This window comes from Papaver somniferum, chromosome 8 (assembly GCF_003573695.1).
Source record: "Papaver somniferum cultivar HN1 chromosome 8, ASM357369v1, whole genome shotgun sequence".
NCBI lineage: Eukaryota > Viridiplantae > Streptophyta > Magnoliopsida > Ranunculales > Papaveraceae > Papaver > Papaver somniferum.
Window position 1 is genome coordinate 153,287,409 of NC_039365.1, and position 8,548 is coordinate 153,295,956.

Sequence of the window (8,548 nt, forward strand, 5' to 3'; positions counted from 1 at the left end):
CTTCTCCTTCAATACTGCTTCTGCTTCACTAGGGAGTGCTCAGTCTGTCTCTACTTCCCCTGTTAGCAAAGTTATTGGACCCCCACTTTCATCACCAGACTGGACCGTACTGGGTAATCTTCCTTTTGTCGGTGACATGGATCTGGGCGGTTCTCAAGCTCTTCCTTCTGTTCCTAGATCATCCACCATGCCGTCTCATCGTCGTGGTGAGGGTTCAACAGTCGTGCCCCATGTTCGTGCTCAAATGAACGAGGGAGTTGCTGCTGAATCTAGATAGGGTAAGTTGTCGGGGGGGCTGATCTTAGGTAGTTCTGATGACGCTATTCTCGAAGCCGTCATGCGGGACTCCAAGGGTACCTTTTCTGTTGGAGTTGATCATCATCATCTTGGTAGTTCTTTTGAGATAGCTTCGCAGCTGGATGTGATATCTTCCCAGTATCGTGCAGCTAAAGACTTGTTCTTTGACCCCGATTGTCTTCGTTCCAATCAGAGCTTTGGTGAGATCCGCAGGGGTAGCGTTCAAGAGATGAAGGCTTTCATGGATACCTACGCCAATTTCCTCCCTCGTCTTTCAGCATTCTCGGTAAGTGGATCTTATCTTATTGCTTTTCTTCTTAGTTTGATCCTTCGTCTGCTCATGCATTCCTTCGTTTGCAGCTTTGCAAGCAGATTGATGTTGGCTACACCTTATTCAAGGTTTATAGAGCTAAGTGTACTCATTTTAGTACCCTGTTGGAACGTGCTCGTCAAGAAACATTGATAGACGCATTTATGTGGCTATTTTGATCCCGATTTTTTATTTTGTTAGTACCCATTTTTGTACTTATTTTGGTATTTTATGTCTTTGTAGGTATTTTTGGAGAAATAAACATGCGCGGAGAAATTGGCTCGAAAAATGGTATTTGGACTCTCCAGAGAAAATTACTGAAGACATCCCTCAAATAGATAAGGGGTACTCCAGTAGATAAAGGGCGCTTCACTGCTATTTGCACCCTCAATTACTAGGTGTACCCCAGTTATATCAGCACCAGCGAACTGGAAAAAAGCTCCCCCATATTTTCTTCTCGGTTTGAAAGTGGAATTTAGGCTGGAAAAGAATTACAGAGTTTGGACTTCCCTGTTTTGTGTTTGAACGAGATTTGCTCGTGGGTTTTCAATGGACCATATTGGTTTGGGCCTACTAGTATCTAACAGGGAAGGTAATCAAGTCAGTGTCGGAAAAATAGCTTGTTTTCATGTTATCTCGGCTAAAACAGAGTGACGAGGAAGACGGTAGTTACGTGGGACCGGGACGAGGTTTGGACGAGAATTTGGTGGACTTTCTGTTGGTATGGAATGGGATTGATTTGTTGTGACTATACATGGAAGATGACGTGTTAGAAAGAATAGGAAATTTTCTTCAGAGTTATACAGGGAAAGAATATTTCTGGGAATAGCGGATATATATGGAAGGTACGTGAAGGTATGGAGAAGATATTCCCCAAGAATTATTTCTATCAAGTCTAGACGGAGTTTAGGAAAGAATTGAACAAGGCAGAGACATGTAGGAGAATAAAATGAGAAACAAAAGTCCGAGACTTTTGGAGGAGGAAAGTGGAAGGTTTCTCGGAATTTTGGACCCTGTTACGTATAAAAAAGATTGATATGAGTCCCAGGAGGATAGTCTGGAGTTTGGGGACCTGAGGAGGGCCAGAGAAGAAGAAATTATAGTTTTATCAAACTCTGTTTCTGCTGCTACACAGTTCAAAAACACGAAGAACATTGACGCACGAAAAAAAGTCGCAGAACAATATCGTTGTTCAACAGCAGAAGAGCAGTAACGTTTATATACAGCAGTTAATCATTGTTCCTCTTTGTACCAGATATCTGTAACACTTTTATGATGTTGCAAATCAGCTGCTTTACACCTTTCACTCTTTTAATCAACTTTTAAGCAACAAACATGTATTTTGAGCAAGTGATTAATATGAGGAGCTAAACCCCAACACTGGGATGACGGAGAAATCCATATTTCATGTGTGTGGTAATTATATTTAATTCTTTTTATGACTTTTTCTTAATTAGTTATGAAGTCGTATGATGATGTATGCTTGGTCTAAGTGCTTTTGATGCATCATGCTAGTGATTTACAGTTAATCTTTTTAAAATCTACCCTGGCAAAGAATTAGAGTCAATAAACAAGAGCTATAATGGTCTAAGAATTGATTTTTGAACCACATGATATGAGGTTTTGTGGAATCCTGAGTCTCAGTAATCTCTCGACATTGTGACAAACCTTGTGTATATATTTTCTTTATTTTTATTGTTTTCTATTTTTAAATCTGAAATCAGTCTCAACAAGTCCGAGAAACGAACACTTTACTTACCATTACAAAATTACATCAATTTTTGGCGCCGGCGACGCGGATTTTTATTTAGATTTGTTTTAGGTTTATTTTTATTATTTTTTGTTCTTTTTTACGCGTTTTGGTATTTTTCGATTCTTTTCAGATTTGGAGCGAAGCTACAAGGAAAGAAAAATTGTTATAAAAGAAAAGCATCGCCAAAGAAGGAAAGAAAAGAGGAATCCTAAAGGAGTGAAGAAGAAGATTTTGTATATAGTCATTTTGTTTATTTTTAGAAACTGTAAATAAGATTTTATTTTTGTAATTTTTCTTTTCCTTTTTGGACATTTTTATTTTTCGAATTTATTTTTGGACTGGACATTATTATTATTTTGAAACCCTAAGGAAGGGTTAAAAATTAAATATAAACTGTTTGCAGGGAAGGACGACAATTACGATACTGTCTCGGCCCCTCGGGTTCGTACACTGACATTGGAGTCGGTGGCCTGAGTCGACTTCAACGGTTCATTGCCCGTCTGGTACGGGAGGTAAGACTCTATCCACCCACGAATCCCCTGTCAGTGGGTTTTATTTTGTGTGACAACTCACACCCCTGCAGTAGAATGTCGAACTGGTATTACAATATCCAATACAACAAATATCCGACTGAGTTTCAAAATGGACGTTACTACTTTGACCATAGTGTGAATAGTTTTTTGGAACATCAGCCTTTTGAAGGTTATGGTCCATACCATGGTGAGCCCAATTACTATCCATACGCCCACCGATCGTACGATTCTTCTCTACTAGAGTCCGCATGTAAATTAGCTGAGTCGACACAAAAGTTACTTGAGTCGACACATAATTCAGATGATATGAATAACTTAGTTATGAATAAAAGCAATGCAACGTGTGAACCTTCTTTCCTAGATAAAATCAGGAAGTCATGTGAGTCGACTCAGAAAATGTTGTTAGAGGCTCACGTTAGAACTACTCAAGATAGTCTTAATTTCCAATATAGTGTTTCCAATAGTACCCTTGGAAATGAGGATAGTTATTTGCATAATCAAGATGACGAGGATATAATTGGTAACACTACTTGTTGTTTAGATGAGGTTCAACCATTTTCATGTTATTATAATGATTATGATGAGGATAGTGTTGATGAATAATTTGAAATAAATAGGCATAGTGATCAGGAATTTGCTACTCCAACTGAGCTTAATAATAATATTATTTCTAGTTCAAATCCAAATAATTTTAATAATTATTCAGCTATTCAAAAGGACGAGGATTTGACTAGAGATACCCCCATTTTAGACGATGTAGTATATCCTTTTGATTACGAAGCTAATAATGGTTTAGAGGAACGAGTATATTTTGAGTCTAGCGATTTAGAAACAAGAGACTTAGAAAAAGAAAATGATCTCGTCGATATGAGTGAGGATGTACCTGACTTAGAAGACTCAATTGACCATTTTCATGAAGTAGATGACCTTGAAATTAGGGAAGTTGTGACTAGTCTTTCTAGAGACACTGAAAACTCTAAGTTTGGGGGTGATTATCATTCTCCATGTGATTTAACTCTTAGAAAGGTCCCTCACTTGGGACTTGACATATGTGCCTAAACCATTTTACAAGATTATCTTCATACACGTTTTCCTGAACCTAGTGATGTCCACAAGAAATTTCAGGTATTAGAAACCCATCCTCTGGTTGATGTGGTATACCCAGGCTATGTTACCCAGATTGACTTTGTTTTCCCACCAAATATTTTTCTTCCAAATGTGGGAATGTTTGATTTTCAAATGTGTCGAATATTAAGTTTTGAGACCAAACCTAATTACTTTAGGAGATTATGGTCGACATACTTGTTTAAGGAAGATCACCACTCTCATTGTGGCCAGCTGTGTAAGCCAAATCTGATTGACTTAGAGGATCCTCAATTATTCAGGTTATTATTATGTGCTTCTAAGTTTTTATTTGAGTTTTTCCAGACTCTAGAACCTGAACATTTGGATCTAACCTATGAGGAAATGCAACCCATGAAAATATTTTATTTGGACCCAGTTATAGATCCTAAACCTGAACCACAACTAGATGTAGTTGTCTTAAACAGGAAACTAGACAAGGGTGTGCTTTAGTTGTTCATTTTTTTGGCATGTTGCAGATTACTTTTACTTGTGATAGATCTATTTGGTTTTGCTGACCCACAGATATTTCGGCTATTATTTTATGATTTTTATGAGGTGACTAATCTTTTCTTAGTCTGGATGAAGACGTTAAACTTAGCACTTCTTGGGAGGTAACCCATTCTCATGCAACACGGTAATATCTTTCCTTATCTCTTTTGCTTCAAATGGTAACAGTTTCTCCTTGTTCATGCTTTTAATTTGATCTTTAGAACATTGAGGACAATGTTAGATTTAAGTTTGGGAGTATAGGAGAAACTTTTTTTAGTTGCATAATTAAACTCCAGAGCCTAGAAATTTATGCCTATTAAGAATGTCACTAACCAATCTAAATGGATGGAAGCATTTTGGTTGTAGGAGTTGAGGAACCAATCTGACTAGATGGCAACATCTAAAGAGTCTATTCATAAAAGCACAGAGCTCAGGTGTTAGAAATAACATGATAGTTTCACCATATCTCATTGAGTCCTTTTCACTTCTGTTTTTATTTTGTTTTGTTTTGTTTTTAAACTATGTTTCTCTAAGTGATTAGGTGGGGCTCACGATTCAAGTTGTTACCAATGCTAGGGTGAGTTAGAGTGATTGAGATACAAAAAAAAAAAAAAAAATCGAGACCAGACCACCAGGCCAACCGGAATAATTCAATAAAGTCGACCACTGGTACCTTTGTATATGTCAGCTGAGTTGACCTAGAGTTAGGATTATCAATCACTGGTTCCCTTGTATATGCCAGTGTGTTGATATTAGTCAGACTAGTATCTCAGTCCATTAGGATAGGTTCATTTTGGCGGAAGCCTTCAGAAAGATATGAGAAACACCGTTCACCTAGTAAACATCAAAACCATCTATGTTTTTCTCTATATCCATCTTCTTGATCTATCCATGTGATTAATTTTGACTCCGGATATTGATGTCCATAGTGCGACTATCTGAGTAGAGCTATGTCACTTATATATGAATTTTAGTATGCTAGAGTGCAAACTCGTGTACAACAATTGGAATTTCGTATCAGGGTACTTCCTCCTGTAGTCAATAAGTATGCCAACCAAGGAGATTCTTTAGTACGTTCCAAGGTTCTGTGCAGATAGCTAAGGTCTGGAGTAAAGGTTTTGTGGGTATATCTCTGGTAAGCCCTCCCGAGACTATAACTCGGGCACTAGGGACACCTAGGGGTTTAAAGGCTTATTGCATACGCTAAATACAATCGACGATGCCTGCGACAGTGAGTTAGGATTTTATTTTGTAGATTTGATTTCCTCGGGACTAGCAAATAATAAGTTTGGGGGTATTTGATAGACGCATTTATGTGGCTATTTTGATCCCGATTTTCTATTTTGCTAGTACCCATTTTTGTACTTATTTTGGTATTTTATGTCTTTGTAGGTATTTTTGGAGAATTAAACATGCGCGGAGAAATTGGCTCGAAAAATGGTATTTGGACTCTCCAGAGAAAATTACTAAAGACATCCCTCAAATGGATAAGGGGTACTTCAGTAGATAAGGGGCGCTTCACTGCTATTTGCACCCTCAATTACTAGGTGTACCCCAGTTATATCAGCACCAGCGAACTGGACAAAAGCTCCCCCATATTTTATTCTCGGTTTGAAAGTGGAATTTAGGCGGGAAAAGAATTACATAGTTTGGATTTCCCTGTTTTGTGTTTGAATGAGATTTGCTCGTGGGTTTTCAATGGACCATATTGGTTTGGGCCAGCTAGTATCTAACAGGGAAGGTAATCAAGTCAGTGTCGGAAAAATAGCTTGTTTTCATGTTATCTCGGCTAAAACAGAGTGACGAGGAAGACGGTAGTTACGTGGGACCGGGAAGAGGTTTGGACGAGAATTTGGTGGACTTTCTGTTGGTATGGAATGCGATTGATTTGTTGTGACTATACATGGAAGATGACGTGTTAGAAAGAATGGGAAATTTTCTTCAGAGTTATACAGGGAAAGAATATTTCTGGGAATAGCGGATATATGTGGAAGGTACGTGAAGGTATGGAGAAGATATTCCCCAAGAATTATTTCTATCAAGTCTAGACGGAGTTTAGGAAAGAATTGAACAAGGCAGAGACATGTAGGAGAATAAAATGAGAAACAAAAGTCCGAGACTTTTGGAGGAGGAAAATGGAAGATTTCTCGGGATTTTGGACCCTGTTACGTATAAAAAAAGATTGATATGAGTCCCAGGAGGATAGTCTGGAGTTTGGGGACCTGAGGAGGGCCAGAGAAGAAGAAATCAGAGTTTTATCAAACTCTGTTTCTGCTGCTGCACAGTTCAAGAACACGAAGAACATTGACGCACGAAAAACAGTCGCAGAACAATATCGTTGTTCAACAGCAGAAGAGCAGTAACGTTTATATACAGCAGTTAATCATTGTTCCTCTTTGTACCAGATATCTATAACACCTTTACGCTGTGGCAAATCATCTGCTTTGCACCTTTCTCTCTTTTAATCAACTTTTGAGCAACAAACATGTATTTTGAGCAAGTGATTAATATGAGGAGCTAAACCCCAACACTGGGATGACGGAGAAATCCATATTTCATGTGTGTGGTAATTATATTTAATTCTTTTTATGAATTTTTCTTAATTAGTTGTGAAGTCGTATGATGATGTATGCTTGGTCTAAGTGCTTTTGATGCATCATGCTAGTGATTTGCAGTTAATCTTTTTAAAATCTACCCTGGCAAAGAATTAGAGTCAGTAAACAAGAGCTATAATTGTCTAAGAATTGATTTTTGAACCACATGATATGAGGTTTGGTGGAATCCTGAGTCTCAGTAATATCTCGACATTGTGACAAACCTTGTGTATATATTTTCTTTATTTTTATTGTTTTCTATTTTCAAATCTGAAATCAGTCTCAACAAATCCGAGAAACGAACACTTTACTTACCACTACAAAATTACATCAAACATCAGCCTTCGTCAAGTGATGCTGCTTCTGTTGCTAAGATATCTTCGTTGGAGGATGATATAAGGAAGACTCGGAGGTCTCTGGAAGCTTGTTTATTGGATCTCGAGAGAGCTAATAATGCTGCCAAGGTTGTTGAGGATGGTCGCAAAGCCGTTGATACTGCCTTAGCCGCTGAGTCCTCCAAAGCCATAGGTTTGTTTCTTCTTATCCTTAGCTTTTTCTTTATTTTTGGTTCCATAGTCCTGAGACATCCTTCGACTGACAGCCGGTAGCTCTAGTGAACTTAGATATCTCCAAGATCAAGTGTCCAAGTTAACCTCCGACGTTTGGTATTATCAACATAAATATGATAGGCTGATGAACGTAACTTTCCATAATGAGGCCCAACTTTCCCTCGAGTCTGCCCATAATGCTGACTTGGTGAGGAAAATGGATTTGCTTCTTAAGGAGTGTGACGAAGCCCTTAGCTGGAAAGAGAGTCTCATTTTAAATCAAAAGGAGCATATTGCCTTAGTCGAGAAACGTCTCTCAGCTCAAGAAATTATTCGCAAGAAGTATCATGCCGATTTTGAAGATGCTTGTGCTTCCTTAGCTAAGGTTACTGCGGAGCGTAACGTCTTAACTTCTGAGGTCTGTTCTCTTAAGAACAAACTTGTCGATGCCAGCTCCGTGCCTTCTTCCGTGTATCATGCATCCTTAGTAAAAAGGTTTGAAGAGTTAGAGAGTGTGTATCAAGCTTTATCCTCTGAGAATGCTTCGCTCCGGATAGATGTTGATGATCTCCGGACAGAAAGGGATACCCTTGTGGAAGATATCGATGCGGCTGAGGTGGATCTTGCTGAGGCTCAACATAGTTTAGAAGAATCTCTTAGCCATGCCGGAGGTAGCTTAGGATAATTATTTTTCGTAGCATTCTTTGTGTCTTCCAATGCTTTTTCTTGTTATTGATACACTTCGTATCCGCAGGTCTCCAGGAACAGTTGGTGGGTGCAAATGCCAAGATTAGCTGCCTTGAGGGTCAGATATCTGCGTTGGAGATATCTCGCCAGTTTGATGCTGCTGCTAAGTTTAAAGCTGAGGCACTTCAGCAAGCTAATGATCAGCTTAGTGC